The 22,268-nt window shown below is 33.6% G+C and overlaps 2 long non-coding RNA genes across 2 annotated transcripts in view; both read left to right on the top strand.

Moving 5' to 3' along the window:
- Positions 1 to 10,026, top strand: part of LOC140850071 (uncharacterized) — a 36,933-nt gene extending 26,907 nt beyond the window's left edge. The window contains exons 2-3 of the long non-coding RNA XR_012132812.1: positions 8,883 to 9,106; positions 9,680 to 10,026. This is a non-coding gene — a long non-coding RNA (uncharacterized lncRNA). The remainder of the gene's footprint in view (positions 1 to 8,882; positions 9,107 to 9,679) is intronic.
- Positions 1 to 22,268, top strand: part of LOC140850072 (uncharacterized) — an 824,946-nt gene that overhangs the window by 120,542 nt on the left and 682,136 nt on the right. The gene's annotated exons all lie outside the window — the stretch shown is intronic.

The following is a 22,268-nucleotide window of genomic DNA, read 5'->3' as shown; positions in this document are numbered from 1 at the left end:
TCTAACTTTCTTTAAAAGATTATATACAAGATTAATTGGCACAGGATCTCATCTCTTAATTTTATCCAAGTATGCTTGCAATAGATGTCTCTAAATACATAATTGAAGAAAAAACTAATTGTCCTTTTGGGTGTATTTTTCATAACCAGAAATTAATAAAAGCTAGGGTTCAATTTTAATTATGTGGAAGTTATGTGGAATGAAATCTATAAAGTGATGGAAAGGCATTGCTATACAAGAGTGGCTTTCCCATTTAAGAATGAACCTACTATTCTCTTTCATTCCTTGATATCAAACCCTTCATCCGAGGAATACTAAACCCCTCTTCTCTGGCTGTCCTATTGCACTTTCTGCTATTCAGTAACATTTTAGACATGATGATTACAAAGTCAAGTAATTCACACCATATCTGTGCAGAATGTCAAGAGTACTCTACTCTCCTTTCACACATCAAACGTTCCCTTTATTCCACTCTTCACTTAAAAATAAGCTACTGGTTAGTGAAGGATTATTTGCAGTTCTAAATGCTCCAAGAATCAATTCTTCATGATTCCTAGCATATTTCATTCTCATCTCCTAACTCTTTGTAAAGATTATTTTCTTTAAAATGTATTTGGAATGTGGTCTATTAAATTTTATAGGTTTTCTATTTCCCTCTTTCTAAAAATATCTTCACTACTTCATGTATATTGCCCTTAACAAGAGTATTAATTTCTCAAAGTCACATATTATATCATTTGTGATATTTGTGTCTTCTGTAGTTCTTGGCAATTGCTAAAGTTAATAGTCATCCAAAAAACTCATATTAAATTATTTAGGAGTTAGCCTGTTCATGTAAAATGGCAGCTGAACTAGGATCATTTGGTTGGGAAAAGTTAAAATACAGTTATTTAAAATGAAAGTATTCCTCTGTGTGTTGAAAGGGAATAAAGGAAAATAGATTTAAGCAATGATATGAAACATGAGTGATAGGAAAAAGAAGGATGGAATCTCTGGAAGTCAGAGTTTTAAAGAGTTTGTAGAAGTTCCTGTGTAAGTTTTTAAAAACGGGGAGTATTTTACTTTCTTAAGTTATTTCTATATGTTTCTCTCTTAGGGGAGGGGTATTTATTAGTGGTCTCTCTAGGTGTGTCCTATTCCTATATGCTTTAAATCAGTTGCAGGAAATGTTATTATCCTTGTAAAAAATTGAAGGAAACTAAATTTAAAGTGGCCAAGATAGCTTTTTGTGTATTAAATTTTTTCTCTAAAAGTACTATACACTCTCCTTTCAGTATCAAATACATGATTTGCATAACAATGCAAACAAGGCTGGCAGCAGCCTGTCAGTTACTGTGACATCAATCTGTTCTTTATCCTGTAATCATAATTGACTTAAAACTACTAATTAAAAAAATGATTGCTAATGATAGATGAATGTTCAATAATAGAGACTATTTCCTATTTGACTAGAATAAGGAGACACAAGTATTGGAATCATTATGAAGATCTTTTAGAGATTTAATGGCTTCCTGCCCTTGCTTGAAACTGTTACAGTGCTTTCTCAGTTGAATATTATGACACATGATACTTTGTCAGATTACTCAGCATTCATTGAAAACCTGAATCAAGGGCAGTTCAGTTTTATTTAGGTAAGCATGTGCAACCAGAATCTATCTCAGAAAATTATACAGGCATACCTTGTTTTATTGAACTTCACTTTATTGTGCTTTATAGTTACTGTCATTTTTACAAGCTGAAGATTTGTGGCAACCTGTGTTAATCAAGTCTATTTGTGCCACTTTTCCAATAGCATTTGCTCACTTCATGTTTCTGTGTTACATTTTGGTGATTCTTTCAATATTTCAAACTTTTTCATTATTATATGTTTGTTATGGTGATATATGGTGAGTGGCCTTTGATGTTACTATTGTGATTGTTTTGGTGTGCCATGAACTGCACGCATATAAGATGGCAAACTTCATTGCTAAATGTTTTATGTGTTCTGACTGCTCCACCAACTGGTCATTCCCCTTTCTCTCCCACACTCCTCAGGCCTCTGTATTCCTTGAAACACAACAATATTCAAATTAGGTTAATCAAAAACCCTACAATAGCTTCTAGTGTTCAAGTGAACGGAAGAGATGCACATGAAAGCTAAACGCGATTAAGCATAGTGAGCAAGGCATGTCAAAAGCCAAGAGAAGCTGAAAGCTAGGCCTCTTAGTAACAGTTAGCCAAGTTGTGAATGCAAAGAGGTTTTTGAAAGAAATTAAAAGTGCTACTCATGAACACATGAATAATAAACTGCAACAGCCTTAATGATGATATGGAGGAAGTTTTATTGGGTCTGGATGGAAGATCAAACCAGCCACACCCTATGCCCAAGCCTAATCTGTGAGAGGTGAAGAAGCTGCAAAAGAGTTTGAAGTTAGCAGAGGTTGACTGATGAAGTTTAAGGAAACTTCAGGAACTTTAAGGAAAGAAGCTGTTTCCATAACAGAGAAGTGCAAGTTGAAGTAGGAAGTGCTAATGTAGAAGTTGCAGCCTTATCTAAGATTCACTAGTGAAGTGGCTACACTAAACAGCGTATTTATAATATAGATGCAATAATGTTGTATTTGAAGAAGATGCCTTCTATGACTTTCCGAGCTAGAGAAGAGAAGTCAATGCCTGGCTTCAAAGCTTCAAAGAACAGGCTGACTCTCTTTTAGGGGCTAGTGCATCTGGTGCCTTTAAGTTGAATCCAATGCTTACTAAATTTTGAAAATCCCAGGGCCCTTAAGAATTAGGGTACATCTACTTTGTGCTCAATAAGTGGAACAACAAAGCCTGGATGTCAGCACATCTGTTTGCAGCATGGTTTGCTGAGTGTTTTATGCCCACTGTTGAGACCTACTGCTCAGAAAAAAGATTCCTTTCAAAATTTTACTGTTCATTGACAATGCACATGGTCACTGAAGAGATGTGATGGAGATGTACAGTGAGATTAATGTTTTCATGCCTGAGAGCACAACATCCATTCCATGAGCCATGGATCAAGGACTAATGTTGACTTTCAAATCTTATTAAAGAAATACATTTCATAAGACAATAGCTGCTGTAGTAATTTCTCTGATAGATCTTGGTGAAGTAAACTGAAAACCTTCTGGAAAATATGGACCATTCTAGATGCCATTAAACGTATTCATGATTCATGGAAAGGGGTCAAAATATCAACATTAATACCTATTTTGAAGAAGTTGATTCCCTCATGGATAACTGTGAGAGGTTGAAGACTTCTGTGGAGGAAGTAACTGCAGATGTGGTAGAAATAGCAAGAGATCTAGAATTAGAAGTGGAGCTGAAGGTGTGACCAAATTGTTGCAATCTCATGATAAAACTTTAATGGATGAGGAGTGGCTTCTTGTAGATGAGAAAATAATATAATTTCTTGAGATGAAAACTACTCCTGTGCAGGATGCTCTGAGGATTGTTGAAATGACAGCAAAGGATTTAGAATATTATATATACTTAATTGTTAAAATGGTGGCAGGGTTTAAGAAGATCAGATCCAATTTTGGAAGAAGTTCTTTGGGTAAAACACTGTCAAACAGTGTCACATGCTACAGAGAAATTGTTCATAAAAGAAAGAGTCAATTGATGTGGCAAAGTTAATTGTTTTATTGAAGCTCATTGTTTTTGTCGTTGTCTTATTTAAGAAACAGTAATAGCTACCCCAACCTTGAGCAACTGCCACCTTGATCAATCAGAAGCCATCAACAAGAACCTCCACCAGCAAAAATGACTGATTCACTGAAAGCTCAGATGATGATTAGCATTTTTAGTAGTAAAATGTTTTTAAATTAAGATAGGTACCTTTTTTAGAAATAATGCTAGTGCACATTTAGTACACTACAGTATACTGTAAACACATTTTTTATACACACTGGGAAACTAAAAAAATAGTTTGATTCACTTTATTGTGATATTTTCTTTACTGCCTTGGTGTGGAAGTGAACCTGCCATGTCTCCGAAGTATGCCTATGTTATGACACTCACATTGTAAGTAGGAGCCTGCGAATGGAACTGAAACAGAATGTTAGGGCTGGAATAATCCTGTTAGACCATGTGCTAGGTGATGAGTGGAGAGAAAATAATTATTGATAGGGAATCAGTACATAGAAGATACTTGGAGAGTAGGTGTGGCCTGAAAGAGCTATGTAAAGAACATACATTTTAATTATTTATGTATCTTTTATCCCCCATAGAAACTACAAAATTATATGCCTTTAATGGCTACTTAAACCCTTTTTGCATGAATTTATTAATTTTCCATTGGGACCTCATGTTTTCTATTCATTTTCTGGAGAGCTATAGGCTTAAGAAATTCATGTACGTTTTTAGGGAGAGAGAGATTTACTTATATTTTGATGAAATTATTATGTTTTACAGTATCTTCTATACTTTTACTATGTATAATACATACCTATAACTAGTTATAATTATTGTATATAATACATGAGTAATATAACACATATGAGATATATACACCCACACACAGATGATTTACTCAGTCTTTAAACCCTATCTCACCTACTGTGTGTGGTCCCTTTTAAAACTTCAGTTTAATGCATTTGCTTGAAGTTTTTTGTTTTCAAGTATATGAATTAATAGACAAATTATTCCTGAGTTTTCATAGTCATTCATTTATTATTCTGATATACGGATTGGGAGTATTATACCCACAAATTGTAACTGATTTTTAAACTACTGGTTACAGAATATTATTATAAACTGCCTTCCTTCTCTAATGGTAAATCTTATTAGCATTAACAAAAATAATGTTTTCAAAGATAATTTATGGATCTAGCATCATATAATTAATAGCCTAAGTAACACAGATGGAAGAATTCACTTATTAAAGCTAGGAGTAGGTGGTTGGTAGTATAGCAAACTTGACATTGAAACCTTATTTTAGAACTGCTATCTAGAAGACCTTACCTGGATTTTTATGTTTTGGGTTCAGTAACTGTTCTAGACATCTCTTAATCACATCTGTCAAATGATGTTGAAGAAAAATGGCTCTCATAAGTGACAGCATGACTTTAGTCACTAAGAACTTCATTCACTTAGAGAGACTTGAAAATTCTCCTGTATTGATATTCAGTTGTCCTCTTTTCACCTCAGAGAATATAGAATGCCTGTGGGGTGTGTGCATGTGTGTATGTGCAGATAGTCTTCATGCTGATTTACACTGTTGTGTACGTAAGTACATTCATCTGTGTAGATGATCTTGCAGGTGATGTTTCTATTGCTGATCCCCATGATTGTGATCATATACAATTTAAATATAATGATATATGACTGGCTGTTCTTTCCAAGCTCTGTTTCCAGAGAGGAGGAAAATATCAATCACTCACCCATTCTGGATATTTTAAGTACAATTTTGAGAACCCAGATCTATCAACAAAAAAGGCATCCTTTTCTAAGCCATATGTCAGCTTCATATCAAAGGCAAAATTTTTTAAGGAAAAATAACATTTCAATGTATTTTTTATATTTAATTATACATATATGCAAATATGTACATTTAAGTATATGTTTTTATAAACGTATGCTAAAGTTTTGACAATAAATTCTGTTTTAAAAATCTTTAAATATGTATTACTCAGTATGGATTATGTCATGCTAATGTAACAAATTAAACATCACATATCAGTGACTTAACCCATTAAAAGTTTTTCTTTTCTTTACTCAAGAAAATTTAATGCAATTTAGGGGGAGATTAGGTCCACAGTCCCCCAGGACCCTGTTGAAAGTGACTCCAGTGCCTTGAGTCTGAACAATTTGAAACATTAGTCAGTTGGAGGATCTTTTGCTGGTTTGGTCTAGAAGAACATTCCATTGTCAGAACTAGTTACTTGGGTCCCAACTAACTGCTAAATGCGAGGAAAACTGGATTTTTTCCCCCCAAGAAAGAACATGGAATATTTTTTGAATTTACCAACTCTCTGATGCTATACCCTGATTCTGGCTTTTGCAAGGTTCTAAGTCCTGGTCCCAAGAAAGGGATTGAAATTTACTCAGCAAATCTGCAAGGGTTCCATAGGATGCTGCCAAAGCCCTTGGAGTTCTTGTGCCTAGAGGCTTGCAGGAGAGAAGAGGGATCACAGTACTGGCAAAGGCAATTGACTCTGGTTAGTAAGAAAAGTCGGGCTGTTGTTACAAAATAGAGATAGTGAGCACATGTGAAACCTCAGTGATATTTTTTAGGTTCCTCCTGGTACTCCCTTCTTCCAATGAACTATTAATGGTCACATGTAACAACTGCAGGCTGAGAACTTTATGATCATGAAATGTCCAGAACCCCCAGGGTTGAAGGTTTTGTTTAACCACCAAGTAAGCCACTAAGACCTACCTAGGTGATAGTTGAGGGGCATAGGGATTCAGAATACTGTTAAAGAAAAAAAAATTATCACATTTATTAAAGTGATAAGGCAAATTTATATTCAAGACTATTGCCATAGGGGAGACAAATCAATCTCAGCTCCAAATACAGCAAAGACAGCTTCTCTAATGAGAAGAGTGAGGGAGTCAATGGTTGGAAAATTACTCAGAGGAATTATCAAGGGTAGGGAGATTCTTGCTAAATTAACAAGAGGATTCTTGCAGTAGGCAGCTCAATGATTTAGACATAAAAGGTGGGGGATGAGTTGCTTGATCAGAGATTGAGATTGAGCAGATAGATACCAAGGGTGATTTAGCAGGATTCTTACTAAAGCTAGACTTGGAAAGGATAGAAACAGAAGCCCAAGGTTGAGGGTCCTTCAAAAAGGGTGGTCAGAGATGTTTAACTAAAACCTGGTCAAACAGAGAGTCTTTTGTCAGTAAACAGTGAGATAGAGAGCAGATGAACACCATTTGCAGTACTAAAATACACTGCAGTGATGGCGGGGTATAGTTACTCTCACTAACCTCCTTTTTCTGACATTCCTCTTAAGAAGTGAGGCCCGTGAGATCAGTCCTTCCCATACTTCTGTGGATAATCTGTGTGGTACCAAGGACAGGCTCTGGCAATCAGGAAAATGTGTCCTTCAGATCTTTTAATACATGGAGCACAATGTCTGAGGGCCTTAGCTGTTCTGCTCTGAAATCCATCACTGATTTCTGCTGATACTTTACTTCCCTAAATCTTAGTGGAACAAAATTTAAAGGAACTTTAAGCCATGTGTTTTTTAACCTGTTCTCCAAAAATAGTTTGAATTATATCAACATAATACAATGTACATTAAACATGGTTTGTAAAGTTTTCTTGCAATAAATGTACCTAATCATTGCTAATAGTAACAGCAGAAAAAAGAAACTGGATAATTCATGAATTTAATTTTCTTGGCCTTTCATTGCTAAAGTTTATATTATAGAAATAGAGTCTGTCTTATTATTGTCCAATAGTTAACAGATGATATTTGCAATTTTCATGTATACTTGAATTCCCCCCAATTTATATCTCCCAGGAATTTGGTTTATCACATACATAAACACATTCATTAATAGTCTTTGTAAAAGTCTTTTGTATACTTTAATTATTAAAATATCCACAGAAACACATGATGATTTAAAAAACTTTCCTTCTATGAATATTGACCTCAATTTTGTCAATAATATTGTCAAGAATATTTATTACAATGATTGAAAGAAATCCTCTTCATATGGGAGTTCTTAGACATAGCAATATACACTTCAGGGAAGGTAAGAGATTTAGAATCTCTTGTTCTAAATAACACTTAAAAGTTTTCCTAATCTGAGATATCCTTCATATTTTTAGTCAAAAATAATCTGTAATCCTTTCTAGTTTATTAATATATTTGGAATGTCTATGTCATTGGAATGTTGAATGACATAGACATGACTGTGAGGCATGTTACTGTCATGTGTATATTTGTGTGCATTTTAAAGTTAATTTTAATATACTTTTTATTTTCATTTTAGACTTAACCAAAATGTAGTAAAGATAGTACAGATTTCATATACCCCTTAGCAAATTTCCCTTATTAATTCTTCTATTGTGATAGGAAATCTGTCATAACTCATGAATCATGTGTCAGTATACATTATTATTAACTAAAGTCCATATTTTATCAAGATTTCCTTTTATTTTATCTAATATTTTGTTACTGTTTAAGAATCTCTTCTACAACAAAGTTAATATTCTATAATATTATATTAAAAAGTATTAGATCCTTCTGGGAAATTTTGAGACTTCCCAATTATAAATCAAGGTTTTGTTTTGCTTGAATTAAATTCCACTAGTATGTTGAAAATAAAATTCAAAAAGATAATAAGCTTTTACTTTAAAAAATTGATTATGCTAATGTGGGTGAGTACTAGTAATGGACCTTTTGGTATACTTGTAATTAGATTTTAATCATATGGAGTCATTTTGCTTGCTTTCCAAATCCTCTAATAGAATGTTTTTTCCTTTGAGTGTAGTCTTTTTATTAAACTTCCTTCAAAATGAATAAATCTCATAATTAAATGAATTTAATAGTGAGCTCTGATTGAATATATTAAAATAAAACATAATTTTAATACTTAGGTAACTAAGATATGTACATTTCAAATATTGGTGCTAAAAACAGATCTGTATTTACATACTGTAGAATAGTCTAGTGGCACATTCACCTTTTGGATCTCAAGGGAGTTAGGGGAAGGTCCACCTTTTGCCTTTTTTACATTCTTCAAAGACTTGTCCAAAAATATGCACCTATTACTATTTTGGATCACTGAAAATAAGAAATTCCAATTCAAAAAGAGACAATGATGGGATCTATCTGTATGTCTATGTGTCTATATTCATTGTCATCATCTGTCCTTTCATACATCTATCCATCCATTTATCTATGCATCTTCTATTCTTACAGGGCTTATCAGTCTTCATCTGATCAAGAAAGAGAAAGCACACATATTTTACAGAGAGATGTTAATATAGAGGATTATTAAGCAGTGATGAGAGAAGGATGATTAGGTTGGAAAGGGAACTAGAAGACACCCCAGGGCTGAAGGAGAGGACCCAAGAAAGGACAAATTCAGAAAGAGGGGTCAATCCTTACTGAAGAAGCTGCAGTTGCAGCCTGCTGGGTTACAGGTAAGATTGATACGTAGTTTGAGTCATTGCTACTGCACAGTAGCTAGGCAAGGCTAGAGCAGTCCTTTGAGACATGCAGATCAACTGAGGTCGGTAGTAGGCATTTGAATGGAATCCGGTTGCTGCTACAGGTTGCTGCCAGAACTGAGAGCTGGAAAAACCTACCTGTATGGTAGTAACCTGATGTCCTTGCATGCATGGCTTGGGCAGGCTGATGGGTAGGACAAATTTTGGGTGGCTGCCTCCTGTTGGAATGTTTTGTGATTAAAATAAATGATTGCAGTTCAGTTTTCCAGTATCTCCTGGAGAATTACATTTTTAAGAGGAAAAATATATTTTTAAACAGTATAAATCTGTTGATGTTTTTATTTGTGTCTAAAATAGACTAATATTGGGTATTGTTGCTTGGATTGAAAATATGAAATTATCTTTGAAGTCACCTTAAACCTAACTAATATGGCTTACATGTAGTATTGACTAAGTTAATATGAGCCTGTAAATTGTTGTCACAGTTGACAAACATCCACTGACCGAATTTAAGGTAGACTCAATTGAGCCCTCTTTTTATTTCAGCCTTGGACTTGTCTTTGGCATGCATAGTTCAGTTGCTGCAAGAATCTTGTAAGTCAGTTTAGAAAGGATCCTTCACCCTGAATATCTTATCACCCTGGATATATGATCAAATTCCTTATTCCTGACTCTTGATATCTGATCATCCTGGCCTGCTGTCAGCAAGAATTTTAAGTCAGTTTAGCAAGAATCCCTCTACCCTGATGTCTCCTTTTGGTAATTTTCCATGGATTGACCTCACATTCTACTCCTTGGCTATAAATTCTGACTTTTTCTTGTTTTCATCACTGAACTCTCTCTTCATTATTGTGATAGTCTTGACACCTCATAATAGTCATGAATAAAATCTTCCTTACCACTTTAACAAGCTTCTGAATATTCTTTTATTTAACATAGTTCAGATATGTCTACTGCATTAACAAAATACTCATTTCAGTCAGTTAATCTTCAGTATTCATCACATGGTAAGATATTGGTTTGAAATATGCTATCCATCTCATAAACTTCAACTGAAATATAAGAATATTGGGTAAACTGAGAACATAATTAGATATAATCTATCTTCATCTACTATTAGGAATAGATTGCAATAATTTAGCAAAGCTGTACCAAATAATCCATGTTGAAAGGGTAGTTTTAGTCATCATTTATTTTGTGTAGAAAACACATAATAAAAATTTTCCTGGTAAAAATAATAGTTACCATCTCTGATTAAAGAACAAATCACTCTTAAATAAGATCACTTTATAAGTCTGGAATTTTACTTTTAAATTAACTTTAATATCAGATTAAAATCTATTAGATTAATTTCACTCAATGACATAATTTGCAATGTCATAGGTACTTTGGAATGTTGAATGACAGAGACATGACTGAGGCATGTTACTGTCATGTGTATATTTGTGTGCATTTTAAAGTTAATTTTAATATACTTTTTATTTTAATTTTAGACTTAACCAAAATGTAGTAAAGATAGTACAGATTTCATATACCCCTTAGCAAATTTCCCTTATTAATTCTTATATTGTGATAGGAAATTTGTCATAACTCATGAATCATGTGTCAGTATACATTATTATTAACTAAAGTCCATATTTTATCAAGATTTCCTTTTATTTTATCTAATATGTTACTGTTTAAGAATCTCTTCTAGGATTCTCTGTTGCATTACTTCATCATGCTTCCTTAGTTTTTCTGGAAGAGTTTCTCAAACTTTATTGTTTTTGATAAATTTGAGAGTTTTGAGGAGTACTGATCTGGTATTTTGTAGAAACTTCCTCAGTTGAGTTGTTCTGATGTTTTCCTTATCTTTAGAAAGGTATTACAGGTTTTGAGATGGAAGACAACAAAGTTAAAGTGACATTTTCAACAAATCATATAAAGTGTACCTATTATTTACACAACATCTCTTTTGGTTTAATCTTCAGTACTCAACTGAGGTAGTGTTTGTCAGGTTTATTTACTATAAAGGTTTCCTTCCCCTCCCTGCACACCAACCATTATTCCATACTTCTTGTAAGGAAGTAGGTATACACAACCCACACTTGAAGAGTGAAGAGTCATGTTCCGGCTCCTTTAGGGTGGAATACCTGCATGTATTATCTATTACTATTTTAGGATAAATTTGGGCTGTCTTCCTTCCTGCCTCTCTTCCTCCCTCTCTCTCGCCCTCTCTCCTTGCTTTTCTCTCTTTTTTTCTTCCTTCATTCATATGGGCTCATAGATATTTATCTTATACTTTGGGTTACAATCTAATATACTTATTTTTTCCTCAAATTATTTCAGCTTTAGCCTGTGGAAGATTCTTTCATCTGGCTCCCTTGTCTCTTTAACATAGACGTGTTACTATGTTTTTTCTTAAAGTACTGCTTTACTTTCTGGCATTATGAGATGCTCTTGCCTCATTTTGTGTACTTTGTACCCCTGTCCTAGAATCAGCTGTTTATCCAAGGACCCTGATTTCATTTACTGGAGAATGGTATCAGAGACCAGGATATGGGTACTAAATGTGTTCCTTGTTAATGTGGTGACTTGTTTCTAGGGCCTTCCAGGTGACAGATGAAGGCAATTCATATGTGTTTAATAACCTTAGTATGTATGGTTCCCATCCTGTGATGGTTCAACTTACATTTTTCACTTTACTATGGTTTGAAATGATAGCCATTCAACAGAAACTGTGCTTCAGATTTTGAGTTTTGATTTTCTCCTGGTGAGTGGTAATGCAGACTATTTTCTGTAGTGTCAGTGGGCAGTGGTACTGAGCAGCAGCTGCCAGCCAGACACACAAACATGAGGGTAAATACCTGATACATTTACGACCATTCCATATCTATACAACCATTCTGTTTTTTACTTTAGGTGGAGTATTCAAAAAATTGATGAGATATTTGACACTTTATTATACAATAGGGATTATGTTACATGATTTTGCCTAAGTGTAGGCGTTCTGAGCACATTTAAGGTAGGCTAGGCTAAACTTAGATTTTTGGAAGATTAGGTGTATTAAATGCATTTTCAGTTTACAATGGACTTATTGGGATGTAACCCAATCATAAGTTGAAGAAGACCTGTATACACATATGTAGACATATTTCTCTTTGTATTTATCTGTACCTATATTAAGCTAAACATAGTTTGTACTAATGTATCCACCTGTAGCCTATTACCATATGGATGATTTTAGTCTCTTCCCCTTGCTTATATGTAGTATCCCACTCAAATAATGAGAACTGGGATCCCACCATCTCCTACCAATTTACTTAAATGTTCAATTCTAGTGTATGTGTATGGAAATATAAGAATTTTTAACTCCTAACCCAGGAAACAACTTTATCAATTTCAGTATAGTATGTATGCATAGTTATTTTTGCCTTTAGTCTAACACACTCCACTCATTTTCAGAATCAGGTAGCTCAATAGTTTCCCCTTATTTTCTTCAATGAGATTTTTTCATACTTTGGCAATACAGCTGGATTCTTTTGTGGCAGCCTGCATTCTATTTTAGAATTTCCTGGTCTTCTGAATTTTTAAAAATTTGCATATGTTAAGGTTGAATTATTTGTGGTGTAATATATATATACCATTGCAATATCATTTAGAATAGTCTTACTGCCCTGCCAAAAAAAAAATCCCCTGTGCTTCATATGTTCAACCCTTACCCCTCTTCTGAACTGTTAGCAACCACAGGGCTATTTATTGTGTCCTTAAGTTTTGCTTCTTCCAGAATATAACGTAGTTGGAATTATGCAGTATGTGGACTTTCAGAATGACTTCTTTCTGTCACTTAGAAATATTCAGATGAAATTCATCTCTTTCTTTCTGTTCCTTGATAACTCATCTTTTAAATCCTGAATAATTTCTCGTGGCATAGGTATAACTATTGGTTTATTTCTTCATTTATTGAACAGGATCTTGGTTCATTTGAGTTTTTGACAATTATGAATAAAGATACTATAAACATTCATGGACAGGTTTTATGTGGATATAAATTTTCAAATCAGTTGGGTAAATATGTAGGTTTGTCTAAGAACCTGATACAAGTACATTTTAAAAATATGACCAAAATGAATGGGAGAGTCTCATATGATAGATAACATCAAGCAATATACTGCTAAGTCATAACTTGGCATCATGATTGATATGTCATGTAGAAATAATAGTGGTGAAAAAAAATCTGGATCATTTTATGTTCTTGGCATGCTCCTGAAACTTCAACATATCATTGCATTAGTATTTTCCTTCAAAACTAATTCATAGTGGCTTGTAGAGAATATAATACATATTAAAGGTTTGGTTAGAATAAAAGTGTATTATTTAGAATAAAGGCACAAGTGAATTATTACCTGAATGAAATTAATATATAATGCTAAGGTAAAATAAAAAATTTTGAAACTTTCAATTTGTGTAAGAAAGCTTGACATAAAGGACAGTAATTTTTTCAGGCTGTCTAATTAACTTATTTTGCTCTTTATTAAGATATTAAATAAAATGCTTCATTTCTATTTCTGTTGGTACTAATAAGTGTTATTTTCAGAGAAGACCTTCATGTAGAGAGGAATTAAGGTGAAAAACTACACTTACATGACAAAGAGTCCCCTTGACCATGGTAGAATGACTACTGTGATCAAACTGTTACTTTAATTATACTAGAGTAGGATTTCTTGAGAGTGCAATGCATTCTAGGCCCAGAAAACTAACCCCAGGTGTGTTACATTGAGTTTTATTGAACTGGTAATTAACTTGCGTAGCTTATCCAATGGAAACATTTTTTTAGTGTTGTATAAATACATCAGTGAGAGGATACAGGTGGAAAATGATTTGATAGAGCAACATTCTCAGTTAGTTTTAAATGTCTTCATATTTAAAGATAAAGTACAAGTTAGCAAACCAAATATGAATGAGGATACAATTCTACAGGTATTTTTCTGAAATTGTAAATTGTAATTGATACAAGGATCTAAATTTTCTACATAAATATAATTTGTCCTTCGTGACAAAACATTATTGGGAATTTCACTATTATAATTGAAATTTATGTAAAGTGAATTATGCATTTACATGTCCCCTTAAACAGTAGAACATTTTATTGATGATTCTGTCACTCCATTATAAACATTAGTTACTCAACAGGCCTATGAAACAAGGATGCCCACAGCAATCTCTTGGACTCTGCAGCCATCAGTAATGTGCTCTGGTTTTATGGTTTTCCCATGTCTGTCATTTTCTTTTTTACATTCATTCTCTTCTGCTACGTTTTTCTGGTTTCATAATTTTGTCTAGTTATAATCTGCTGCTTCTCTTCACATGTAATTGTCCAGTGAGTGTACTTCAGCTTTTCACACATTGGTTTGGAGGCTGCATTCCAGGTAGTTAATCTGAAAAAGGTATAAATATGAAAAACAGAGTAAGGAAGTCATTGCAGTCTACCCATTATGAAACTTCTAAGTGACATCTTACAATCAAGTTTTCAATCTTTCAGTTATAAATGTTGGTATCAGTTTTAATCAGTATATCAACCCTTGGTAAGTCAGGAGGCTTGAGTTCAGTTCTTTTGTCCTTTTTTAAGATAAATGCATACTTTCAAATATTTTGGAAAATTACCACTTTTTATAGGAATTTTTGCAACTTTTGCAGTACTTCACTGCTTCATTCTTGGAAGAAATTTCATTTGGGAAGTTTATCACTCATTTTATTATTCTGCTAGTATTTAATGCTGACCGATCCTTGAACTCTGAGTATGGCCAGTGCAGCTAGTTTGTGTATTAAAAGTTTTTAAAAATGACATTTATGTTCTCTAAATGGTGCTATTGATTAAACTGGATCATTTATTAAGCTGTATATTAAGTCTCACATAACCAGGATCATCATGCTGCACTTGGTTTCTGAGTTTAGATTGCCACCAAACAGATAATTTTTCCTTAAAGACAGCTGATGGTTGCAGAATAAAGTTGTGTTCCCAAATGTCTATATTAAAAATAATTTGTACAGTACCATATAAAATATGAAGGCAAGCCATAGGCTATCACCATTTTATCATCCAAGTGAAGTCCTGACAAGATTCGGTTCAAGCATGACCTCTTTAATAACTTTTCCTCCATTTCCTTGAAAGAGTCTGTCACCCTAGTCCCATAGCTACTTCTTATAGGTTTTACATACATATTTTAATTGTCTTGTTTCCTCCATACTGTATTTTACTTTTGCTTGTCTGTTTTCTTCTTATACCGTCTAAGATCCTCACAGCCAGAGTCTTTCACCTTTGTATTATTTCCAGTACTGGTCTAATGCCTGTCTCACAGTGAGCCTTCATAGTAAACATTTTTTGCCTGAACTAAACTTCAGGTAATCATGTTTCTTTATGATTTTATCAAGCCTTTCTCTTGCCTCTCAAAAAGCTGCCATTAGAGAAAGATGAAAAATACACATATAAGGAAATACAGTATAAATAGACTATATACAGGAGATGCAGATTTCATAGATAACAATTAGTGTAGATAATGTGTAGTATCACTGCAGAATTCAGAGAATAAGATATACATTTATTTGCTTTTTTCATGTCCCATCAAAAAATATTCTAAGTGCATGATTTCACTTATATGCAGGATCTGAAAACAAAACAACATAAAATTAACACAACAGCATTAGTCTCAGACACTGAGAAGTGACTGGTGGTTACCATGTGGGAGGGTTTAGGGAAGGTGGGTGGGAAGAGTGAGGGGGATAAAGGGGCACAAAAATCCCAGTCATAGTCTAAGTTGGTCGCGGGAATGGAAGGGTGGCATGGAGAATTTAGCCAGTGGTTCTGTAACATTTTTCCTTGTTGACAGGTAGTAATTGCATTAGTTGGGGTGAGGATTTAATAATGTGTGTAACTATTGAACCACTCTGTTGTATACTTGAAACCAATATAATATTGTATATCAACTATACTTCAATAAAAAAATATTGTAAGTGCAAAATGAGATAGACTGGCCAGGGGCTCAATTGCTATTGAAATCAATGATAATCTAACATTCCAGTAAATCTGCCTCATTTTGCAAAATGAGTATAAAGCCAAAGCTATTTTATTGTTACAGAAGCTATGAAATATGACAACATATTTTTAAAGAATAGAAACAAATTCTGTTATCTTGATTGGAGGAATATATAATGTAAAGCTAATAAAGCAATATATAAGTAACATTTAGGACACTTTGCATTTCAAAAATTCTGCTTTCTTCTTATTTAATAGTAAGCCCTCAGGACTCATTTTGAGCATAACTTCTGTGAACACATGGACCTAAGAAATGGGCAGTAGACATACCCTTTATCCCAGCACTGAAAATTGTTTGTTACATAGTGGTGAATGAAACATTTTAATGTTTATTAATTATATTTCCCTTGGCATAAATTATCTTTTCATGCCATTTATTCATTTTTCTATTGAATCAGTGCTTTTTTACCAGCTTACATAATATGAACCTTTGCAATTTTGCTGTAAATATATATATTTCTGGGCTTTTTAAAATTTTTTATGTTAATATGCTATTTTCTTCATGTTTCTGAATATATTTATTGTCATTTTCCATCAGACTTTGTGGCGCTTTAAGACTCTTTGACAAAAATTTTGTTATATTGTTTAATATTTTGTGAATCACTTACTCCAGCATGGTCCTTGGATTAAATACTGGAAGTTTCATTCTCTTAATTGTTGCAACATTAACATATTTTTATCTTCTAATTAGAATTTAAAATGAGAAAAAAATGCCTAAGTACTTGTATAAAGGTGAAAAAGACCGTAAGAGTCCACGAAATGTAATGTCGGCAAGTATAATAGCCCCCTTTTAATGTGTGCCTCACCCATCATGACCCCCTGCCATGATTGGCACTGCCTCATCCCACTTCCCATGCTGACTGCTCTTGTCAGTCAGGTTTTATCACATGACCTTACATACTTGCAAAGATTGGATGGGGATCTTTTCTTGAACATAAATTATGCAACTAGTTTGGCTGTGTATTGACCATCTTTCAAGGTCATTGAAAAAGATAAAGGATAGATCAGGAATGCTAAAAGATACAAGCAAGGAATACAGGGGATGGTCACAATGTAATTCTTGATAATTTGGGGTTTTCCCATTTCATATTCTTGTCTCTCTTAGGTTAGGTCTTTTGGCCTGGGTACTGTGCATAACCTCTTGTCATTATAAAAATTCTATTTATACAATGATTCTTACAGAAAAAGGGTTTGACAGAGACATCAGGACGGCCCAGATTGTGGTTATAGCCTCCAAAAAAAACCTAACTCTGTAGATATTTTGTAAATGGCTTTCAATTTCAGTCAAAATTATTTTTTGTGTGTGTTCTTCCTTCAGAAATTTGTTGTTGAACTGTGTGTGTGGGAGTGGTTTCCATTTTGAGTTAACATTTCTGGAGATAATAATTGAAGTCAGAGTGTAAGAAAATGTAATATACATATAAATTTTAGGGACTAGTAGGCATTTTTGGAGGTCATAAATTATATCAGTTTCCTACGTGAAAACACAAGTCACTGGCCTTAACAGCGGACAGTTCAACTAATGAATGAATGCAGAAAAGACTGCGATTCACAAGCTGTTTTCTGCATGTAATAAATGTTCAATATACATTTGCTGCATGAATTACTAAATGTATGAATTCAAGTAATAGATGTGGGTAGAATAGAGAGGGAAATTGGTTTGACTCTTGAATAAAGAAAATCAATAGTATTTGCATAAGTCTCGGTAATAAACTCCATTTATTAAACTGCTTGAACTATCCAGTATATTTGCTCCAATTATGTTTCCTTTAGATCCAATTATTCTACATCCGTCTTCTACATCTATACATCAGTACTTCTACATAGGTATTTTATTTTATTTGACTAAAAATTCACTGATGTAAGAAATAACTTATTATTTATTTTGGCTAAATATCAGTAACTAATTTTTGAATGTTATAGCATACAATTATATAATTTATGGATTACATATTGATATTACCATTTATAACTTTACTGTTAAATCTTCTTAATGATTAGTTAAATATGCTGACCCAGAAACTTGAGGATATAATGAAAAGTCTAATGCTTGTGACTATATTTCCTAAATTAGATTCTTCATTGGATTTAAAGGCTTCAAGTTCAGAGGTGTAAACCATGCACAGGAGAGAATCCTGATTGGATGTCTGTTGGGTTCCTTACTGTTTACAAAAAGTTAACATATGTACTAGGAATGACTTTTCCTGGGCTTCCTTTTGGAAGAAAGGATTTGATTATTTCGTGAGACTGTAATATGAGTTAGCCATGATTAAGGGGTTTAAATTTCAAATATCAAATCAATAGCCATTGCTTATGTTGTAGAAGAATGTCAATGTTACAGTTACAATTTCTTAAGTGAAAATTTTCTGGATATCCTTATAGGTACTTTTTACAATAAAGATATCCAAAATGTGCCCCTTTGACTTACCCAGTTCTGGTGTATATAATGGTTTGAGAATATCCCAAGCCAGTGAGACTGATTTACAATTTATCATGGATACTAAATTAGCATTTATTTCAAGTGTTAGTCATGGAAATTGAGACAGCACTCTTTCCACAAGATCAGAAGAAGAAACAGAGCACATGTTTCAAAGAATTTTCATGTATACAGACCTATCGATTAATTCAGGAAGGAAAGTGGTCTTCTAAATCCCTAATTAGGGACTCAAGAATGTGGAGTAAGGAGTCTGTACTTGGGGGAATTACTAGCATTGCATCTCTGCAGCATTGTTGTTACTAAGGAACAGTCACAGAAGCCAGATCATTGGCCAACAGGCAATCATGAGGCATTATATTAAAGTCAGTCTGAGGAGGTATTATGACCACAGTTTAGGAAAGTTGTCTCAAGAGAATAGAATTTCTTGTGGTATTCAGAGGGTGTTGTGCCGATTTACAGCAGACTTAATTCAGAGTCATTCTGTACCAATAAAGCAATTTTGACAGTTCACTTATTTATAAACTTACCAGCATTTACAGTATATGTCTTATGTAAATAAACTGTAAATAATGTTTCTGAAAGCCTGCATATTTACTTTTACTTTTTACTTTTAGTCTCTATTATAAAAGTTCAATGTAAACAAAAAGTAACATCCTATAGCACTTGTTTTGACTGTTTAATGAAATTATATTTTTTCTATTTTAAACTCTTTAATATTTCCCTTTGTTAAAAAAACCTCACTCATATTAAAACAAAACACTTTTCTTTTAGTAAAATCATGATTATTAAAATGCTCTAGAATTATTTTTAAAGACAAGAATTTAAGATACCTATTAAAAATATTACACAAATTTCCTTGCAAACTCTTAGTTATATGTTCTATTTGTCTGTTTATTTCAAGAAGGAAACCCTTAATCCTTCATATAGATCACATTACAAACAGGGTCCTAGAATATGTCAACTATCATAAGTAAATGTGCAGAGTATACAGTTCAGTTTGCAATAGTTGACATTAAGAGGCTTTTCCTAAAGAGAAATTAAGAGATGTGAACAAGACATGTCATTTACTATATCTCCTAATAAAGCACACGTTATTCATGACAGTTTGAAAACTTTCTGGAAGAAATAAAATGCAAAAAAGAACTTGGTATATAGTTGGAAAGTCAAAAGTAATTTCAAACAACATAAATGTTAATTATTTATGTAATGAGAATTTAGGGTAAGAGTGGAAGAATCCATAAAGACTGAGTAAAAGTGACATTTCCTTTTTGTATCTTTAAATGAACAAACATGATTTTGTAGCCAAAGTTACAAGAATATTTGGGCATTTAATCAAATATTAAAATCTGTATTGGCTCATAATGATATGCCTTACATTCCACACATGTTTCAATAAGTAATAATGTCTTTATGCTGGATTTAACTAAAGTACATTAATGACAAAGAGCTTTTATTGTAGTATGTAGGGCAAATAACTTTATTAACATTCAGGTATCTAGGGTGAGGGTAGGGATTTATTTGTTCTTCTAGTTGTACCTCAATCTTAGGCAAGCCTCATGCCCCTGGAAGTTTGAGGTGAGGCTTTTCAGTAACCAAACTCTGCTTCAATTGGAGCAAAGTATTACCTTATGTTTTTGGCATAATTTACATGGGTATTTTTTTTTTCCATGGGAATATGCTTTTTCTTCTCAGCAGTAGGTGGCTCTAATGGTATAGAAGGAAGATATTTTCCTGCCTCTTCTCCAGGAAGAGATGACTTGTTTTTGGCTTTGTTTTTGTTATTATTTTCCATTTCAAACGCCAGAATGGACTTTCACCTTTTGTTAGAGCAACGGGTTTTCTGATGCTTTCTCCAAGTGGCTTAAAGCTTTTGTTGTACAGAGAAGAAGGATCTAGGAGAGCTTCCTGCTTTCATATCTGCAGTCACTTTCCTCCCACAGGTCTGAACTGTGACTGAGGTGGCTGTTCTTCTCCTCCCTTCCCCTCCCCTCCTCTTATTTTCTCCCCTCCTCTTTCTCCTCCCCTCCTGTCCTCTCAATTCCTCCCCTCCCCTCTTCCCTCTTCTCCCCTCTTCCCTTCCCCTCCCCTCCCCTCCTTTCCTATCCTCCCCTTCTTTCCTCCTCTCCCCTCCCCTCCTGTCCTCTTTTTCCTCTCCTTCTCCTTTCTTCTTTCACCAAAAAACTCAAAATCGAGATCCCTGGAGAAGTTCCTTCAAGAGGGAGCAGACTCCTTGCTGTGGTCCTGCCTCCCAGAAGTTCTGTACTTTCACAGTAGCTGACCTTACCATTTATCAATCCACTGAATTTTTTCATCTGAATTTTCTCACTTGCATTCATGGCAATTCCGTGTCACCATACTCATGTCTTGCCACTCCCGGGAGTCACTGTATTTCCTTAGCTTTGAGTTTCAGTTCAGTTGCCTAACTGTGACCTCAGCACTCTGCTGAGTTCAAAAAAAGTTATTTTCTTGATTACTCATCTTTGTGGTATTAGTTAGGAGTGACACTCCTTCTTGCTTTTGTATCCTAAATGGAAGCCAGAAGTCCATCTATTCATTATTAATTTTAACTAGAATTACAATTATCAAAAGGCCCAATTATATTTTTTCTGCTAATAATAATGAAATTTGTGCCTTGATGGCCTTCCATACAAGGGAGGCGGCAGAGTGGCTGCAAGGGATTGCCCTAGAGACCGAACCAATAGGTTCTTCAAGCTCCGTGTCCTGATTTGTGAATTTGAATGAATTACTCATGCTTCTCTTTTCATTTTTCTCATCTATAAATAGAATAATAATAGAAATGTTCTTAGGGTTACATGGACTAACGGGCTTAGAATCCTTCACTGTCACATGATCAGTGTTTCATAAACACAAGCTAATGGGACAGTAGAGGTGTGGCTTCTTATACAAATAAATCCATTCCAGTTAAAAACCTTGATTTCTCTTTTTTCTCTCTTCATAGGCTCATTCTCAGTTAGTAGATATTATGTGACAGGTTATTGTGCTATTATATCTATTTTCAGAGGAATTTTAAAGACTAACATTCTTGAAATCTCTCCTTCATTCTTAATTAAATAGAAAAACACGTTTTCTGAGAAATAAAAAATGGGGCACATTCTTCACATAAATTTTCAAGATAAATTTATTGTACTTCATGGAGTCAAAATTGAAATTTTTAAAGATGAAGATAGTTGACTTGTAATTTCATAGGGTACAAATCAATATCTTTAAGGGCACTTTTTTATCTGTTTTTTTTTCTGAGCATATAATATTTACACTAGAGTTCTGAAGCAGAATTCAATTTTATTTTTGCTATCAATGTTACACTTTAAATAAAATTATAGTTTGGTAGCTAATTAAAATTCTATGTAGCTCTGTCATTTTATTTGATGTCATAGTTTTATTATCATTATGTCTCCATGGATAATAGTATTTGTAATATATTTTATTTTTCTTTTGTATAGATCACTCAATTTATAATTTATTGTGAATACATAGTTTTTTGAAAAGGAAAAATGAAGCAAGGGAAGAAGAGTTTAACAGTGAATCTCAACAGAATCTTATTAATACTGATGACTTTGCATTTTACATGCATGGCATATCTTGTATAACTTAGAAAATTTGGGCCA

Source organism: Manis javanica, chromosome 6 (assembly GCF_040802235.1).
Source record: "Manis javanica isolate MJ-LG chromosome 6, MJ_LKY, whole genome shotgun sequence".
Classification (NCBI taxonomy): domain Eukaryota; kingdom Metazoa; phylum Chordata; class Mammalia; order Pholidota; family Manidae; genus Manis; species Manis javanica.
This window is presented reverse-complemented; position numbering and strand designations above follow the sequence as displayed.